Source organism: Meleagris gallopavo, chromosome 8 (genome assembly GCF_905368555.1).
Source record: "Meleagris gallopavo chromosome 8, MGAL_WU_HG_1.1, whole genome shotgun sequence".
In the NCBI taxonomy this organism is placed as follows: Eukaryota; Metazoa; Chordata; class Aves; order Galliformes; family Phasianidae; genus Meleagris; species Meleagris gallopavo.
In genome coordinates, this window is record NC_139411.1 from 20,711,176 (window position 1) to 20,732,156 (window position 20,981).

General features: G+C 33.9%; 1 long non-coding RNA gene across 1 annotated transcript; it reads left to right on the plus strand.

Moving 5' to 3' along the window:
* The first annotated feature begins 427 nt into the window (after window positions 1-427).
* Window positions 428-20,145, plus strand: LOC116216894 (uncharacterized). Its single transcript, XR_014884722.1, has 3 exons — window positions 428-455; window positions 17,945-17,982; window positions 18,090-20,145. It is a non-coding gene; the product is annotated as an uncharacterized LOC116216894 (long non-coding RNA).
* Window positions 20,146-20,981: the final 836 nt, after the last annotated feature.

A 20,981-nucleotide genomic window follows, 5' to 3' on the forward strand; every position in this document is an offset into this window, starting at 1 on the left:
CAGTGAGGAACTAAGCCACAGTTAGATAAAAACCAAAATACTAATAGAGGTGTTTGCCTTGTCCAAGCACACAATTGCCCCTATGTCTTTAACATTTAAAGAGTATTTCAAAGTATGTAAGAGGCAGAACAAAGATGGATCAGTGGTTGAAGAAGATCATTTAAGGTCTTGGAATTCCTGTACACACTTCAGCTTGGACAGAATGTGCAGCTGATAGCTCTGTGCAGTTATGTAGCTGTTAAGCAGCATTATTGGTGAGAGAAGTGGTTGTCCCTGACATCAGATGCACGAAGAATTTTTAATATGCATGTTAATATATTTGTTGCTGAAAGACAATATTGTACCTTTTGGATTTCTGTTTGTAAACATCATAGACTGTGTCTATGATGTGTTTTGTTCTAGATCTGAGTAACCTGATGGAGGTGTTCCTGTTCTTTCCAGGGCAGTTGGACTAGGTGATCTTTACACGTCCCTTCCAATCATATTTTTAAATCTTAAAGATTATAAATTCATTTATTGCATGAAGTGAAGACTTGTTTTATGCACTTCTCACTGTGAAAAGTATGTGCTGGTTGAACAAGCTAGCCAGTACTTCACAGTTTACCATTCTGTGTGCAGCTTTAATGTTGTTAAAGTAATGGCTTGAAGTTATTGTACATGTGCTATGACTATTTTATGTAGCCTCGACATTTTATTTTAAAAATCAAATTTTAGCCCACTTGCTCTGAATAATAATAAGGTACCTTTAGCTTATTTCGTGAAATTAGAATACTAGAGGTAGTTTCTTAACATTCAGGAAAAAAAAAATACAAAACTGTTCTTTTCCAGGATCACAGTACATAGCAGGTTTCTGTCTACAGTGAGTTTTATAACAAATTAGTAAACAGGAACTCAAGAAAGAAATATTGACAGTTCTATAACTAGTGCAGTATATGAAACGTTTCTGAAACTGTTCTATTATTTTCATCATTTATAATTACAGTCGTTACAAAAAGCACTTCTCAATACAGACATAGGGAAGAAGTATACTTAGTAGCAGCTAACCTGTCATTCTGTCTTATTTTTCAGTGTTCCTGCTTTCCTTGGAGGTCATTTTTAATGAGTACATACAGAAGCACCTGAAAAATCAGGTGCATAAATTAACTACCAATTAAAGTAGTTAAAAAAAACACAAAAAACCTACTTAATTACTAGTTCTATATATAAGTCCACTCATTAGCATTCATTATGCCTGCATGTTTATCACATAGCAATTAGACAAGCTCCAAAGAAAAGTGATGTTTTCATTGCGTTGCAATCCTGAAACTTGATATAACATGAAGCAAAAGAATTCACTTTCAAATATATGTCAGCAGGTGCATTTGAAAGAATAGTATCGTCATTTAATTTAATATAGTAAGTTCTTAATTATTTCTGTATAACATTCCCTTCCCCCTCCCTTTTCATATCACTGTCTAGAATGACTGTTGACCTACTTTTCAACTAATTGCAATGAGAATACAAAATTGACTTTCACAGGTGAAAATTTTCACTACTTCATATCTAAAATAGTGAATGCATGGTTGATAAATTTCATTGCCACCACCAATAGCAGAATGGCATTACTAACCACAGTCTTAGACAACAATAATGGTGCAAGCAAATTATAGAACCTTGAGAACTGAGCACCACAGAAAATATCATGTATATTTATAAGAGTACATAAAGCACCCATACATTTGGGTATTAAGACATTAATTACCCTTTGAATTATTATCAGCCTTTGGCCATTTAATTTAGGTGACTTTGTTGTGATTTGGATAGCATAATAAACAGCTAGTGTTACACCCCTAAAATAAGGATTTTTTTCATCAGATAAAGAATAAAGCAAAGAAAAGGAATATAATGAGGGAAAGAAGATCCATCTACTATAAACAGTCCAACAAATCACAGGCTATATGCCACAAAAAATGTACACTCACATAGTCGCTATTTAGATGTAGGCATTTGGATGCCTGGACTTCAGAATGGAAGCTAGAAAAGTAGGTGTCTACAAGCATTCTAGTGTATTAAGTCTATAGTATAATAAACTATGAGCCTCCAGTTGGAATCCCAATGTGATGGGTAAATTATCCAATAAGGAAATGCTGACAAGGTGGATATAAATTCATAACTGTCCTCTGAGAAGCAAAAACAAGTGTACATTTTCAGTAGTGAACTCACTGTTCAAAGTTTGACTACTGGAGTACAACATGAAGACAGCGTAGTAATGACAGTGTAACTGCTTTTAGTCCCATTCTCCAGTACTGAAGCCTGGGAGATTTGTGTACGTAATTACCTTTGCTGATATGATGCTCAGAAGTCAGATCTAAGATCAAGGTCTTCCTCTGCCTGTGGGGATTCTTAAAGGCTTAGATGAATCTGGTCGTATACAGAACTAAAATGTCTGTAACCCATCTGCAAATTTGAACTGCCATCAGGTGACATTGAGATCTTATACTGTTAGTTTCACTAATTTTTATCAAATTGATCATGATGTGACAAGAATTTTAATGCTAATAATATATACAAAAATTAGTCAGCTGATGGTAAATACTTTCAAGTGCAAGTGACCTCTCTGTTGTACACTCATATGTATTTCTACTTTTTCTTCAGAAAATAAACAAAAGGTTAGCAGTTAAGTTGCTGCTATCATCTCAGAGCATGGGATATCCGTGAAGAATTTAAGTAATGGAATTCATAGCATTTGAGGCATTTACTGTATGTGCTCCATGCAGCAATGTCATAGCTATGGATTATATTCTACACATGCTATCAAAATGTTACTTGTCTCTTCCCATTTCATTATTCATCACTACTTCTTGTTGGTGCCCCTACACTATTAGCACCATGTGAATCATCTTAAAGGAGTTAAATCACCTAAGTACTTTAATATCAACCAACTCAGGCTACATTGATATATAATGAAAGCATAATTCAGCTCAATTACCAAAAATTAAAGGAGCTTATAATTGGAATATAGATTGCATTCTCATTGTGTGGACTTCAAGTCAGTTGCCTTTTGTACTGTGTAACTTAACCAAAAAGAAATGTCTCCTATTTATGTCCATGGAAACTACAACAGATATGAAGAGGACGATAACACAGAACAAATTCTCAGCTACAAAATAATATTTTTCAACATAGTCATCACTGTTAGCTATGCATTTCCTCCAGTTGTGAACAAGAACCTGCATGCTGTACTCATAAACATCTGTATGGCTGTCCAGAATGTGACTTGTCTTTCATGTCACTGTTGCCACTACTAAAACACATTCATGCAGTGCCTCAGTGTGCTTGCATCTTCTGTTTGGTCCCCATAAACATTCAGCAATGGTGAATGAATGTCAGTGGTGTCATTTTCTCTGCATGGGGGAAGTGACACACCTTTGTTTCATACACACTTTCATGTTAGCATTCTGTCAGAATGCCCCTCTGCTGCCATCTATCACACAGCAGTAAAATGTAATGAAATATTGGCAGGAAGGTTCAGCTTCTACTGTCTGTCTTACCACCAATATCTGCCTCTGGGGTCATGGGCTGACAATCAACTGGAAGACATTTGTTTTGATCTGGCCCTCATATTTTTCATAAGTTAATAGTGGCAATTATTAGCTACTAGTTCATATGTCCATCTACTGCTAACTTGCAAATCACCTAAAATTATTTTTAAGCTTGCACGTCTGGCATGAGTATTAGCATGCTCAGCTGTGGACAGTACACAGTAAATATTCAGGATTTTTTTCAAAAATCAGTGTAAGTTCTTTTATTTCTAGTGTTTTTTACCTCGCCGGATAGAAGAAGGATGGAAGGCAGAAATATGTGAGAAGTTAAAAGGTGAATGGGACATAAGTCAGAATTCTGTATAGGTTGATAAAACTATCCCTTATGAAAGTTGTATGTAAGTTGTTACAGTTGTTAACATAGGAATTTATCCAGTGATTTAGTGAGGGAAAAAAAACACTGAAGACCTTAGCCTCTACTCAACCACATTAAATAATACTTTTCATTGTACACTTGTGGACTTCTGCAGAGACCTGTACACTGCAAAATACATTTGGAAGGTGCATTTGATTCCTCTCTTTACCTTGATTTTTGATCTTTCAAAAATACAGCTACCTGTTGCAAAATGTCATTACTCACTAACCCCTCAGTGAGGGTTGTTATTGGCCTTTCCTGCTGGTGCTATCAAGTGTTAAATCTGCACTACTGAGTAATTTCTGTTGCTTTTAGCAACACGCCCTTGGGTTTTCTACTCTGAAGGGTCTTGGAGTTTTTGTGTTTTTTGATTTGTTTCTTGAGGCAATATTGATTTATCTATCCTACCCCACTTCTTCCTCAATTTTGTCCACTTCATTATTTTTGGAGAATGGGGGGAGAAAAGAAAAGCCAACAGTCTGCAACTTTTCCTTCCCAGAAGGAAGGATTTTGTCCAATTGTCCTATTTCAAAATTGATGAAATAAGCCTTTGTGGGGTGTTTCACCACTATTTTTTCATGAACTGGTTGTTGCTGTTTTTTGAATCAGTAAAAACTTAAATGTATTATCTGCCATGAAGAAATGGGGATTTGAAAGCATGATGCTATAGATGAACAAAATATGCTCTGAGGACACAGTGTGGATATTTTGTACCCTTATCTATAGCACATAAACACTATCAGTTCCATGTAACTAAATCAAATTATTTAATGATGAACAAAAATACATAATGTGTCCTCAAAGAGTTAATTGTTGACCAATCAGCATCTTTTCTTTACTGTTTTTGTTGGGACACTAAGGGTAACGGTTACACTTAGTGATGTAATATTGGATTGGTTTAAACTTGCCCACTTAAAACAGCAATGTTTGATATGTGGGGTAATTGGGCCAACAGTTCATGTTTATTTAAATTAGACCAATAATGAAAGTATTTTGATAGTATTTTAATAGTTTTTATTTTTAAATAGAGAACATTGATCAAAATGGAACCTGTACATTTCCTGAAACCAAATAGTTCTATTTATTCCTTTTGTTGTTTTTCGTTTGCTTGTTTGTTTTTGTGCCATGAACAAATGTATGTGGTCACTTTGTTTTTCTGTTACAACATTGTCAGTCAACTTTTATCTGTAGGGACTGTAAGGCAAATTAATAGCATGAAACATCACTTTCACTGCAGTTCTGTGATCATGTGATAGGAGTAAGGATATTAAAGGGAGATGAAAAGGGGATTGGAAGAGGTATGGTAGATGGGGGATTTTCCTAGCAGATATCTGGGAAAATATAACTGAAATAGCAGTAAAAGGCTGTCAGGTTATGAGTAATGCACTAAATTTTGTCAGTGTCTTTAGCAATATACTTTTTGTAGTTCTTCTAGGCAAGAGAGAAAAATATCTGTTTAACTTATTTCCACATCAGTTCTTGTGCACAGATACTCTACTTTATTTATTATTTTTAAATAGTCATTCTTTCTTAACTCTGCTGCACATAAAATGCAAGTGCAAGATCTATGTTTATTTTAATGATAGGATGTACAGAACTATTCTTGTTTAAAAATGACTGTGTTTTATCTGTCTATCTTTATATGCTGTAGCAGATAAAATTATATGTTCAAGGGGATAAAAAAAGAGGAAGTTCCGTATCAGCCTACTGATTCTGTAACTCAAGCTTTAATGTTGCAAATGATACAAACTCAGGTGAAGTATCTCAAAAGAAAGTATTTCTTTATCAGGTGTTCTTTTATTTCACATCATAGGACCAATAGATAGGCTTCCAGAGATAGGTTCACAAGTACAGCTTTTCCATGGTTTTCTCAGATATCCTCTCATTTTATTAGGAAGTTGGTAGGTAACTAGAAGCAGAAAGGCATCTTCTCCCTGCTAATCATAGAAACCCTGGGTTTTCAATTCTTAAAAGAGGAAAGAGAGTGGAAATTTGGCACACATGGATACTGCATCTAGGATAAAGTTCAGTATGGATAACCATGGACGCTATCAAAATTTGCAATGCACATAGTTTATGAGAGATGTATTAGATAAGGAAGCTGATATGTGTATTATGTACATAAAAGTAGGGACAAATGATGCTTCTGCCTGCAGTGGAAATTACAAATTACACGAAACTTCAGTTTCATATTTATCTGAGTGTACATCATTAACTCTATAGTCAACTGAAAGTTACAACTGAAAGTATCTATATGTTATTAGATAGCAATACGCGCCAGAAGAAATTTTGCAAGCAACTAATGGATAGCAAGAGAAGACAAAAATCCCAGGCAGTATTTATGATTCTCAGACAGTGGAATCGAAATGCTGTAAGAATGAATCTTTAACTTTGAGATTTCTGGTTTCTTGACTATAAATTACTAGGAAATGTTAGTGCATTTTATGAAAAACAAATAGTTGGTCTGTAAGTAATCCTTCAAAAATTAAAATAATGGATTATTTTCCCCAACATAGCCTAGATTTTACATCCATGTTTTTGCATTTTTTATTTTGAATTTTTAATTCAACAAAATCATATACCATGAAACCACTGAGTACTTGAAATGCCACGCATATCAAAATGAAACTGACATTTCAATGTTTGGAAATAGCATATTTGGGGCAGGATAGAAATGCAAACATTTTCATCAGTTTTTTTCAGAATCAGTTGAAAATTGATAGTTCTAGTTTTATTCCAGTCTTATGTTTTAGAGTTTATCATGAACAGAGTATTTCTGCACTGATATGTACATTTGCAATGCTGTTATTATTAGTTATCTTCTATCGCCTTTCCATCATCTGCAGATCTTATCAGGAGCAATTTTTTATTCACTTCATTGGTAAAAGTACTGAATGGCTTCAGGATTTGTATTTAAATCAGATAAACCCCACCAGAAATGCTTTGGTTTGTTTTTAAGTCTTTCAATCAGACAGTTCTTGTTCTATTTTGTGTAAGATTTACAGGTATCATATTGTATTAATTTCCCACCAGATTATTTTACAGTACTAACTCAGATGCTATACAAATGTTATTGCATCTGTTCATAAACCAGAAATTTCAATTAGCGAAGCCATGTGATTACACAAAAGAGAACATGTGTAAGTTACCAAATGCCATTTTTATAAACATGGCTAACACTGTGTATATATACAATATAAATATATTGTTTTATACTTACGGTTTTTGAACATTGACTCCCATGTTAATGTTTCTGTATTTTCCGTAGTATTCATGTCAGTCTGAAAGATTTCTTCCATCCCTTCTAGTAATTTTAATTTTTTTAAAATCTTTTTTTTTTAAATATTTTTAATTTTAATGCAACATTAGTGGAAATCTAGGCATCTGAAATTTCCTTGTAGCACTAGTACTAGAGATTTTTAATACTTTAATACATTCTTGTAAGTCCTTTGGTCAGGGATACTTTGGGCTTCTTGATTATAAAGTACCATTTCTAATTAAATGTTTCCTAACATCTGTTCCTATATTTTACTTAGTTGACATAATCATAATGTTAAACTTCTTCCAAATTACAGAACAAATGCATTTAATGAGTGCTCATTGGTATTATACCTCATCTCTAAAAATTCCAGATAATATGAAAAAGACTTCATTCTCCTGAAATAGATTTTTTAAATGTATCTTGTTTTCCTTCTATATTGTCAGCCATGTGTTTTTTCTAATGTCTTATCAGTAAACTTCAAGTTGGTATCTATTTGTAGAAATAGGTTGATAGTTTTTCTACTTTTTTTATATGGTGGCATGTATTAAAACAATTTACTTTGAAAAGGGTGTGCTTTCATCAAAGTTGAAGCCATAGTCAAAGCAGTTTGTTTTGTGTTGTACTCATTATTTTGGCCTTACACTGTCTCATTTCATGGAACTTCCAACTGAATCATTTTTCATTGATTTTCTTCCTTGTAGCCATTTCATGCATAATTTACAGCAGCTTAGGAAAGTTGTCACTAGTAAAAACCAAGCACCTGAAAACATGGAACAAGCAGACTTCCTTCCTCTCATTAACACTGCCCAACACAATGTATTTTCTCTGTCAGATGATGGGGGAGAAGCTGTATCCTCTCGTGTTTTTAAAGCAAGTTTATGATGGCTGTTTCCCAGACAACCACCAACCTCCATGATTTTGAGGGCCAGAAATAGTAGAGTTGGATATATTTCTCCTTTTTTTAAGAAGGTTAAATGTTTCTTTATTACTATGTACATAAAACTTTCAATGTTTTATTTACTTATTTATGTCTCCCTGACTTATGTAAAAATAGGTTTCTTTTTCTTATTCGCACACATTATTGACAAGCTTTTTAAAAGGAAATCATGCCATTTTCTGATCTGATACTATTTAATAATTTCTACCTAAGTATTATCGTATCCATTTAGATGTATCTAAAACCTATGCTTCTGATTTACCACTAATGCTAAAAGAGATAGATGTGATAGATGTAGAATGTTGAATATGTGGAATGCTCTCCCCTATCTATTCCTCTTTTACCTAGTCTACTGTTCTGAATACATAATAGCCAGTTATATTAACATTCAAGTCACATATCAAGGAATGCTAGTAGTGTCAAATTCCTTTTCTACAATGAGAATTTCCAATTTCTTTTAGTTGTTATGGAGTCTTATTGGACTGGCATGCAAGTGACTGGAAAAAGTCTTCACATTTTTTGTCACATCAGTTCAGTTTAGTCATGAGGGTTGTCATTTAAATCTAGTTCAGTGATAATCAAACTAGTTGTAAGTGAACTAGCTTAGATATCAGAAGCAGTCAAGTTGAAACAGCGTAAAATTCATCTTAGGCTAATATACTCACATATTGAGAGCTCTCCTGAAATTGGGATTGCATTTTGTTTGCCTCCTTACTTCACAGTATCAATTATTTAGTGTCCTTCCAACTGCTTGATCCATTCTCTGTTTCTGTGATTTCTCAAAAAAACATGACCCATAAGCTTGAACCTTCTGCTTCATGCCAATTTCACTATCAACAGTAAAGTCTCTCTGTTTTCACTGACTGGCAAAAATCATTTAGAATGTGAAATGTCCATCCTCTTCCATCAAGACGTCTTCTTCAAAGACATTTCAATTACTGGTAGTTCAGATCAGTTCAGTAACTTCTGAAGAAAAAGAAGATTCCCAGGACTGATAAGTCACTGAGTGAAAGAGGCTAGGGTTTATGAGACAATGCACTAATGCACAGATGTGCACTGATATTTGAAAATCATGCACTAACCTTTTAAAGAATGTGCACATTGTTAAAAATGAAATATCTAGTCTCCCATTCTTAGGCTTTCTCTTGAAATGCATCACTTTTTTTTCATTATAACGTGTTTTTTTTTTAAACAATCTGTTTATCTGGTTCACACTCATTCTAAATGTGAATGCCAGATGGCACTTGCCCTCAGGCCAAACATACCTTCTATGTCTTGATACTTCTTCCATTTTAATGTGACAATGAGGACTGCAAAAGTTACAGCAACGAAGATGTCAGTTCATTTTTCAAAGCTCCTCAGATCCTGTAGTTTACTCTTTGTTTTCCACTATCATAGAATCATAGAATTTCTCAGGTTGGAAAAGACCTTCATTGCGTCCAACCATGATGACCTAACCAAACTAAACTACCCACACTGGGTAGATCAATGTATCCATTTCATGCCAATCCTTTCCACTGCTTGTTCATGTCTCATTAGTAAGCTGAGAAAGACAGTGAACTTTACTTATTAGTGTAACTCAAATAATTATCAACCTGCTCAGATGCTGAGAATAAGAAACAACACAAAATGAACTCTCCTAGTCTGAAAGTAACCTGTAAAAAAATCCTGTTTTATATGTTTTGTTTACTTATGCAATTAAGACTATACAAGATAGCACATGGAAGCTAATTTCAAATTGAACTTGATGTTCTGCACCCAAGTAACTATTTTATTAGTATTGTATATTTCTGAAAGTGTCAGTATCTTCCAACCAACCTTCCAAGCCTACACAGTAAATCTTACAGATTAGATTATTTTTCAGGTAGAGTTGAGAGTTTCAGCTGCATTTGTTCTTGTGTTGTCTGCAGTATCCAGTCTGAAATCAGTCCATGGTCACTACTGTATTTGCAATCAATGCCATCCTGTCTTTTCCTCCCTCGGAGTCTGATCCAAAGCTCATTAAAAATGGCTAAGGGGTTGTAATCAGTGTCAGTGGGCTTTTATCATCCCTAACCTATTTCTCCTGTCACAGGTTTTGTTATGCAATGTTGTTACTAATATAAAGACATTCCTTGGAAACAAAACAGGAAATATCTGTGATCAAATTCTACAAGGCCTTATTTCAATGATTCATACAGAGTATCCTCAGTAAAGAGATTGTTATTCTGAAGACCTACCAGTCCACTATATAAGAGAATGATGGTATTGAATTAGCTTAATATTCGTACTATACTTTTTATTAATTTAAAACCACATTGTTTGTACATTTTATTCCAGTTCTTAGAAAAGGTAAAGAATTTTGTAGGTTGGTGATTACTCATTCTATGCAATGTCTATTGCTTTTCTGAGTTCCAGAAAACCACAGTGAAAAATGTTATTGAAACAAAGCTCAGTCACGAGGAAGTATTGGATTATCTTGGCATGTCCTTTTTAAAGCTAGATCCAAGGCTCTATGTACCTTGCAGGACTCAGCTGATTCATCCAAAGATGAGTTTGGGTCTATATTTTTCTTGTCTAAATTTGATTGGCTGCTAGGGACATTTTTTTTCTCCAAGTGTTTATGGCTTTTTTCAAATACCTGAAACTGTTTTAACTGTACTACTGTCTTTACAGCCCTAAAAGGTCGCATCTATTATATTCTGCAGTCAAATCAGCTCTGATAGATTCCCTCTACAGGGAATCTTATCTCTGACATATGCCAAATTATGCAGAATCTCATCCATCTAATTGCATATCATGTACAGTGACTTTTAAAGAATATTTTAGGCCCTGAGACTGCTACTAACCTTTAAAACGTGCTCAATCCATTTCTTGGGTATCCTCCTATCACCTGTTTAATTTTTGTCTTGTATGTATGTTAAGTTAGTGGGGAAAAAAAAAGAGGCTCAACTTATTACTTTCCACATAAGCACAGAGAATGATTTGTTTTACAGAAATTCATTGAGTTCTTGTACTGCTAAATATTAACATGTAAGACCAGGTTTTGCATGGGTATTCAAATTAACACATTGCTTTTTAAATCTGTGTAAAAAGTGCTGAACTATACATTTAGTTCTAAAGGAATTTAGTTCTAAAGGAATAAAGGGATGAAAAGGAGTAAGCAGTAAATATTGACATTCAGATGATCTGAGTTCTTTACTCACAGAAGTGCCTATAAAAGTTTCTTCAGTATCTTTCCTGTGCTTTTGAGAAATTCAGGAATTAATTGTCAATATAGGACAAGGTATTTAAGTAATTTATACTTTGGGGAAAAATGAAATAGGTGTAGGTTTTCTATTTGTAAAATATTCATAGGAAGCTGATAAAATGCAAATATTATTAACCAGCTTAAATTGATTCTCCTTACAATATTATTTCAAAATTTGAATCATTCCTCTTCATACTTGAGGTTACTAATCACGAAAGATTCCTTAATATCTGCAGGTCAATAATTGTGAACTCCAGCATATTTATGAAGCCAAATACAGATTGCGTGGAATCTGACTGCAAAACAGTCAATCCCAGAAAAGAATGTGAAGACTGTATTTAAAATGGAGGAAAAGTAGTTCTAAATTATCATCTATTACCTGCACTCCAACCAGACTAAAATGAATATCTGCAGGAGTCTGTGAGAATTAGATACCATCACTGTGAGAATTTAGCATCATCACTAGTGCTCATATATTTTAGTGCAAGTTTAATAGGAATAGAAATATTTGAAAATATTTGCAATTTGCTTTTGTTAACATTAATCCAGATAATACTTGCCATCCTTGCAATGAAACAAAATAGCTTTAGTGTCCCCTGTGCTAATACTTACAGAATCATCTAATAATTTGAGTTGGAAGGTGCCCTTAAAGGTTGTCTAGTCCAACTCCCTGCAATGCACAGGGACACCTGCAACTCAGTCAAGTCACTCAGAGCCCCGTCCAGTCTGACCTTGGATGTCTCCAGAGACAGGGCACTCATCACCTCTTTAGGCAGCCTGTTCCAATGCCTCCCCATCCTTATTGTTTTGGTTGAGGTGCAATTTGGAGGAAAAAAATCCATTTTCATGTAATTTCATAGATTATAAAATAACTAAAATACTAAAAAACTAAAAAACTAAAAAAAGAAAATGTTAATCACTTTTTTCCCTGAAAAATGCCACGTGGTTAGCTAGATTTGAATAGCAAAAATTGTAATGTGAAATGTATGGAAACCTGGTAACATACACCAATTCATATGTAAGTTTTTCTTAAAATACCCGTTAGTATTTCACTGCGTTATCTGATTTGTAAAATGTCCAGACTTGTACATCATTTTTAGTTTCATAGAAGCTGGGTATTTGTTGTGTTGCTTCCTGCAGGCATACTATATCGTGTTTAAAGGAAGCAAAGCGTATTTTTCAGAAACGAGAACATGAAGAAAGTTTTTATGTGCTGTTTTCATTTTAAGATGAATTTATTCTGACTGGAATACATTTAAGATCATGACTTTACATTGGCTAAAAAGAAAAATCTTTATAAAGTTACCATAAAGGAGTAACTCCAAGGGTAAAATGTGACATGATCTGGTAACAGGTATCACCACGTGTGACTACCGAACACCTTTAAAAATATGAAGAAACATCAACTTTTAAACATTAATCATCCCTAGATTCTCTCAGTTGCTCCATTTGGAAATATGTAATATCTTAAGTTCTAAACCACCCTAAAAATAATGAGTAAGATCTTTTTCTTCCACTTCAAATAAACAATAGTAGAAATTTCCTTTAAATTCACCTTGCTGCCTAACACCCATAGTTCTTTCACTGTCTATCTGAAAAGCCATGTCTCACGTCACAAACACTGAGTTGCTCTCTTATGACCAAAGAGATTTCTTATCTCTTAGCTGGCTCATAGATTTCAGTGTGACAGCTACCTTACAGCAGGGTGTAAGATATACTAGAACACTATGTATGATACTATAGTATTACAAGTAGAATCTTAAAATTTCTGTTGCCACAGGATTTAGTATTCGAGAGTGTTGTAGATATCATTATGAAAATTTGTTTGCTAGTGTACAATCTAATTCTGAGTGATGCTTCTCTTCTAAATACTCTTGAGTTCAATGAATGCTACTGCTATGTGTGTTCTGCTAAAGTAGTATTTAATATCTAACTAATCAAGATAAGTGTCCAGAAGGCGATTCAGACAGCTGATATTTTCTACTATAGGACAGATTTTTTTGTAAAATAATTTCATTTTGAAAAGCGTTTTTGTTGCCATATTAAAACTGTTGTTCTTCAAAAGAACATGAACAACTCCAGATCTGCAGAGCACCTCCCTGTATTTACTATAGTATTTCAGATGTATATATTTGATTGAAAAGATTAATAGCTCTTTATTGGCTTACTGTTTCTGAAGAAACATAATAGCATACATTTACATTTCAGGAGTTAATAAATGATGGTAAACTCCTTGGGGCATTATCAAACTCTGTGAATTTGTATATCTGATCAAATATTTATTAGCTGCAGTCTCTTCCTATACTGATTTTTCCTTTCATTTATTGCTTTAGGCCTTACTGTGCAATACTAAGGTGATACTCATGGGCATATGCCCCCAGAAGAAAGACACTCATTATGAAATACCTAACTTCAAAACCACAAGCTGCCTGAATTTTGTTTTTTTCCTTTTAATAAACTGCCACAACATTTAATTATCTTTTCTAGCTTGTTTCTTTGACCTATATTAAACTAACCAGAAACAAAATTTTATTATCTCAGCTGATAATAGATATTTAATTTCCATTGGTTATCCTGAACTTTTTACACTTGTATTATATTGTATTGCTGTGTATTTGCTGTATACAGCAAATAATTACTACAGAAAGTGATTGGACATCAGTATTTACTGTGTTAAAGCTTTGCTCGGTGTGATTTTTCTTGTCTATAAACCTGTTATATATGCAACAGATTTATTGTACTGAGCTAACATGAAATTTTGGAACCAGAAAATATGTCAGTAACACTTGTGGGAGACTGATAGCTGAATAAAAATGAAGTGCTAATGAAAAGAAGGAAATGTATGCCAAATTCCTGATAACTGTTTCAACACTGTGTCACCATTAAGACTTCTGCATGTGATCCTTTGTTTTGTTGAATTTAACACAGACAAAGCAGTCTGGGCTACTGACCCAGCTACACAATGTTGACCATATTACAGGACTGGTGCATGTTTCATTTTCTCCCCATGGTAAGTTCTTCAGCATATTTGAATACAGAATAACTTCCTCGTGGTGACAGAGATAGCCTAGAGGTAGTGTAAACAGCTAGTCTGAACTCTTTCTACAAAATCCATTTCTGAGTTATGTTTACTATGTCAAGTTAGATAGATTCATAGGATATAGAATTATCTTCTTGTCTGTGATTGAAAATGCTTTGCAGCTGGATGTTTCTTCTCTGAACATTGCACAGCAAATTGTCAAGATCCCACTTGTACTTTAGTCAAGATCTCTTTCTTAATTTGAAGACTAGAAACATCTGTGTATCTAATTTGAAATATATTGAAAGAAAAATTATGTAGTTTGCTCAGGAAATATCACATGTTTGGGTTTTCTGCTTGTCTGAAGGAGCATAAGAAGCTTTGGGGGAGCATATTTTCAATAGTCTCATCATAAGAAACAACATGAGACACTACCTTCTCACTGCATTCTCATTAATGTCTCATAGATTTCTCATTTACCTCAGTAGATGTAGGCCAACATAGCCAACATGGAGGCATTGTATAAATAATACTCTTTATGATATCCTATATTCTCTAACATGTACGGATCTTCAGAACTAAATTAGATTGCAATACTGCAGAATGTAAACAAATGCACACAGACAGAATAATGCTAAATTATGCATTTCATCAAGGCTCTCAGCAGAGTGCAAAGTCATAGACTTGTGAGATCCATATATTTATTTAGGTTCATACGCAAGGTCAAGAACCTGAGCCATAGGCATCCTTGGCAATTACATAAAAACATAAGAAACAAAGAATGAGCACCCTGCAGAAATCTCTGCCAGGCACAGCACTGTGTATTGGACCTTGCAGCAACAGGAAATTAAGAGAAACCACAGTTCTCTCATTCTCTTTCTCCCCAAGTATCCTTGCAAAGTGAAACTTGAAGTAGGACCACATGAAGCATATAATATTGTTTGGTTGTTTAATTCATCAGATTTTCTTTGCACAAGATAGGCATCTCCTCCTCTGAGCAAATCTAAACTTGCATGAAATGTGAGGAGTACTGTTTTCCATTTAATTTGCTATGTTTGGTAATAGTGAACAAGAAAAACACGAGTATTGACTAATATTTTCTTAGATTCAAAAATAATTTTTCACTTGATATGCTATCTTTTTTTTCTTGTAAAATCAATCAAACATATATATGGACAATGTATGTAGCTAGCATAAATTTAACATCTCTAGTATACAACATTAAACCTATTTGGAGAAGCCTATAATTGCTACTATAAAAATATTCATTCTTGTGGTGTTCCTTTAGCTTGGCCCTGGACACAGCTATAAATGGGGCAAAGTTTGGATTTTAAGTTGTACTGTATAAAGGGAGCAATGTCAAGATATTAAGTGGTAGAGTTGCAGATTCTGCTGAATTTTGAAATTATTCAGTCCCACTAAAACCAGTGAAATCAGTGAAGTTTCATCCACAGTATTAGCCAGATGTCTAGTTTTGATTTTTGTTTTTTAAAGTCAATAAATAGATTAATCATATCTTTAAGTAACTTGATTTGGATTTTCTTTGGAGAATGGTTCTCTTTTATCAGTTAATTAAAGTTTGAATTTTATACACAGCAGAATATTTTGTCCTGTGCTGTGCTGAGCCTTTTCAATTGTTTATTCATTCATTTCACATTCTCAAAGTGGCATGAGGGAACCATGTGATGTTTAATGTAAGTGTATGGGGTTGAGTAAAAAAAAATGCATATTTTTAGCTTTCTGATTCTAAAGGCAGTCAGGTTTGGGTTTTCATGTGCGCTTGGAGAAAGGCTACTGCTGTGCTTTGAAGATGTCTATTAAGATGATGATTAGTCTTTTTTTTTTTTTTTTTTTTTGGTCTAAATACCTGTTTTTGAAATTTACATAAAATTATATTCACAGTTTTGAATATTATCAGCACCAGCTTAGAGCAGTTAAGTGTAGAGATTTGTAACAAAAATATTCAGATTTAAGCATTTAATGGGAATGGAAATATGAGGACCACAAGAAACAACAGAAAGGTTAAAAAAAAATAGCCTAGGTCAATAAAATAAATAAGCTGACTGATAGCATTAAAACCAGTAAACATCAAGGAATTCATTTTTTGCAACAAGACTAGAAGGCTTCTGCTTCAGTAATGTCATACCGGGGATAAACTGTCACTGAGAAATCTCTGATAACAGCAAAAATAGACACATGATTGCAGCCCAGTGCATGGATCCATCCTTCTTGTTAACCCAGGAAGAAGACAGACTACTCAGAAAGATAACTAAAATGAGGATACAATAAGAGTAGACCTTAGTGTGGCCTCAAAAGGATAGATGATTGAAATCCTCAAGATACTGAGGCCAAAGAATGTAATGTAGCTATTTGACTTGTAAAAAGATTTAAATGCTACTCAAAAAAACAAACAAACAAACAAACAAAAACATCATTCTCAAAAATCAGGAGAAACCACAGAGATGTAGCAAAGTCTTAATATCAACAACCATTTGTCCTGCATTTAAGGGATCTTGGCCAGACCACAAATACACACCCATTATGGTTCTTATGAGTATGGATATGAGAGAATGTGAGAGTGAAACTCAAGAGAATGAGTGAATGACTAGAATAAATTTTAAAATGAATGTCATTTTTCTTTATCATAAGGTTTTATGCTGTTTTCTTAAGTTAGATTCCTACAAAGACAGGCACATTTGGGTTCCTGAGACCTGTTTCTATTTTTTTGAAGTTTGTTATACTTCATTGTAAGCCAAATTTGATTCAATTGACCTTATTATCTTTATTTCAGTGAAGATTTCAGGGTGTTTTGCTTTAGTTGGCCCACAGGACTGATGGATGATAGCTAAATATTTTTCTCCACCTGTCTTCGTTTGGCACCATGTCTACAGGCAGATTACTTAAGGACTTAGAGAAAGATTTTCTAAGGTAGACATAGCAATGACGTATTTAACTCAGAGGAGAAATCTGAGTTTTCTGTATTATAGAAATTGGTGAACACTTGCTTTTCCACAAGGAAAATGCAAATAAATATATTTTGTTTTTATTTTGCAAGATAAAACATTTCTAATGAATGCAATACTGTAATTTCTGCAAAAATGTTTTCATATTGAAAACTTACATTTATCTAAGACAAAACAAAATAAGGAAGGAAAGTAGCATTAGTGATTGTAAATGGTTAATATGGGGAAACACAAAGAGGATAAATCACTCAGATCAAGCATTGTGTACAACATTGATTTACAAGCATAATTATGGTACCCTTTGCTATTTTCAGGCTTATATCTCATCCTACATACGCTTAACTATCTAAATGAAAGCACCAATTACTACATCATATGAATAGTAATAGTAAAATGATAATATTTTGTATAGAGTTGTATTTTGATTATTCATTAATGTTATAATTAATTTCAAATAATTTTTAATCTCATTTGACTTTCTCTTGGGGGGCATTTTTGAGAGAAAATCAGTAATACATTCTAATTTGTTTGCTGGGCCTGCCAAGGAAGAAAAAAAGTGCTGGAGGGAGGTAACAGTTCATTCATGTTTTCTTCCCAGATCACATTTTACTGAATCAGTGAAAATGAAAAAGGAAGGTGAGATACTGGATGGAGCCTCTGGCCACTGCGTTCCAAAATACAGGGTGACAGGTAATCTGGAAGGTACAGGAATGACCATTAACTTTCCATCCATCTCTCATTAGTTTAACAGAATCTCTTCAGTGATTACTTTTCTCCCCATTCCTGGAAACATTCCTAGAAGAAAACAGCCCCCCCGAAAGATCAAGATTGATTCAGTATCATTTGCATTGTTTCGGCAGCAGAAAATAAATGGAGAACTGAGCTAAGAGATTGTATCCTTCTTTGACTGAAGTTTCACCCAGATGTGTTGGATGTGTAACAGTTCTGGCAAATTCTTCTCTCTGGTGGTGAGAATAGAGAACAAGTTCTCAAACGGCTTTGTGTTAGAGGCTAGTTAAATCATTAGTTAGAGCCGAGTGAAAGATCAGGAGTATGAGATTACTTTACTTTATTTGAGTTCCTTTCCTATAAGGAATTTAGATCTAGGATCCTTACCCTAAATCCTTCTTAGGCACCCACCACATGGGTGGTAGGCTGGCAAATGCCTGTCAAAGCAGGTGAGAAAATTCAGTAACTTCTGTTTACTGTAGAAGCAAACTTTATGGCCTTATAGAAAAAGCTTGCTACAGTTGGTAGAGCAAGGTGTGGTTTCAAATAAAGCTTGAATTGTTGAGGATATTACAGGTCTTGAAATTAAGTTAAGAAAATGTGCATAAAGCCTCAGTGTGGAGTAATATAGAAGATGTCCTGGTTCTTTGTTTTTCGTGGTATGGCTTTTTTGTTTGTTTTTTTTACATTGAGGGGTTCTTATGGTTTCTATTCAATTGCATTTTATTTTAGTTATGTAAGTTCTACATTGGTCTTTCTGGTGGAGAGTTGAAAGCTTCTTGGCAATGTATGGCTAACTGAGTAATTCTGGATGAGCCACAGTGGAAGGCTGTGTAGCAGCAGCTTGACTGTCATTTGTATCTCAAAAAGAAGACATCATTATAACATATTGTCCCCAGCAAGCTAAGCACACTGAGTAAAGCAGCACAGAGTCATCATGATTATGCTATTTTTTAAAACTGTGTGCCATTTATGTATATTTTAAATACAGTACCATAGTTCCAACCCAAGTCTCTATTGTTAGGCACAATCTGAAGTCACTGTTGCCTGTTCTGGAATATTAAAACTTGTCTTTTGATGGAACATTAGACTGACTTTGCACAGAAGTAAATTATTCTTAAATCTTGCAGGGCAGTGGAGATTTGCTCCTTGTTTATTTACTCATGGTGAATTTTGCTTTGAAAAAATCACTCTTGTAGACTTTGACTTGTAAGATTAGGGATACTGTGACCTATCATCAGAGTTCAGGCACTATTACCAAATTTTTCTCTTTGCTTAGAACAACGTCTAGAATGCTAAAAGCTCACATTACATGTATTGTTAAAGAAAATGTGAATTTCTCTAATTAGGAACACAAGCATAGTAACCTTAAATAAAGGTCATATCCTTATAGGGAGACTTGTAATGAGGGTGACAAGAACGTATGCTGCTGAAACACACACAACCTTCTGAACTGTACTGCACAGAGGTTGCTGGAACGATTCATAGGACTTTTGTTCACTTTTTTTTTTCTAATTAATTCAGTGATGGGTGAAGTTTGTTTTGACTTGCTTCTACTGCCCTGTGTGACATTTACCACATAATTATCATCTTTCATTGTTTCAAAGAATCTCCCAGCTATCTTCAGATATTGGTAAAATTATTTTGTCAATTGTTCCGATTGATTCTTCAAAATAAAAATAGATTGTAATGTTGTAGAACAGATTCCTAGCTCTGAAAATTCAAACCTTTAACAAATCAACATTTCCCAAATTTTCAATGAAAAGCCCTGTAAATTAAGGAGCTTTAACTGGAGTTGCCTTGCAATGTCAAATTGATTCCTCCAGGGGTTTAAGAGGCATTATGTTCTGATTGACAATTTTTATTGTTTTTAGGCGGAAATCTTTGTTTATGCATATTTGAAATATGTATATTTCTGGTTAATTTTTAGTTCTAAAAATTCTTGGATGTGGAACCTATTAGTCATAACGTTCTGTTTGCTACTCATGGATACCTCATTTTTTCATCATTTCTAATTGTATATTGTGAAGTTAAAAATATTCCAGCTATAAAATGTAAATTATTTTGCCTATACTGAGTTTAAATGAATACATTGGATATATTTTTCTTTGAAAGTGTTCCAATATGTTAGATAAGATCAAATTTGAGGAAAAAAAATGTTTCTTCGTGATGCTTTTTGTAATGTATGTTTCTATACTATTATGCAGAACAGTGTGGTTTTAAGCAGTTTATTTTCTCTTAATTTTGTTCCTCATTTCGATGTTTTTTACAGGAGGACATTAATTTTTTTTCATTTGTTGTGATTTGGTTTATGCCCTTGGTAAAATGCAGGAACTATGCCAATTAAAATGTAGTTTTCATATTGCCTCTTGAAGGTATTGCTGAAATTTTTCAGTGCATCATATTAAAATGTTTTAAAATTAAATAAATATTCACTTTATGAATTCAGTTTATTATTTGATAATGCTTAAGTTTATGTGTGTTGGAACACAGATTTGGGTTCTGTAATGCTACTTGAATGATTTATTTTCAAATTTGCTTAGCTGTAATACTGGCACAGTTAGTTTTACTTATGAAAGTTTTAGTTCTTACTAGTTTCAGCTCTCAGTTTAATTCTAACTAAAGCTAACAGCTGTTTTCTTGCAGCAGTGTCTATTAATTTTATATCTCTGCTATCACTTCAGATTCAGACAGATCTGTCCAGTTCAAAACATATGGTACACTTACATGGGGAATATCTGATGTCTGTGTTTTGGTGTTTGGAGATCGGAGCCTAAACGGGAAGATCTTTGTGTTGCAGTCCAAGACTGCACAAGAATCATCAGATGGAGAGAACTCTAGAAGTCCTGTAGGATAGTGTTCTCTGACATTTCCAGCCCCAGTTAACACTGCAAAATCTTTAGCTC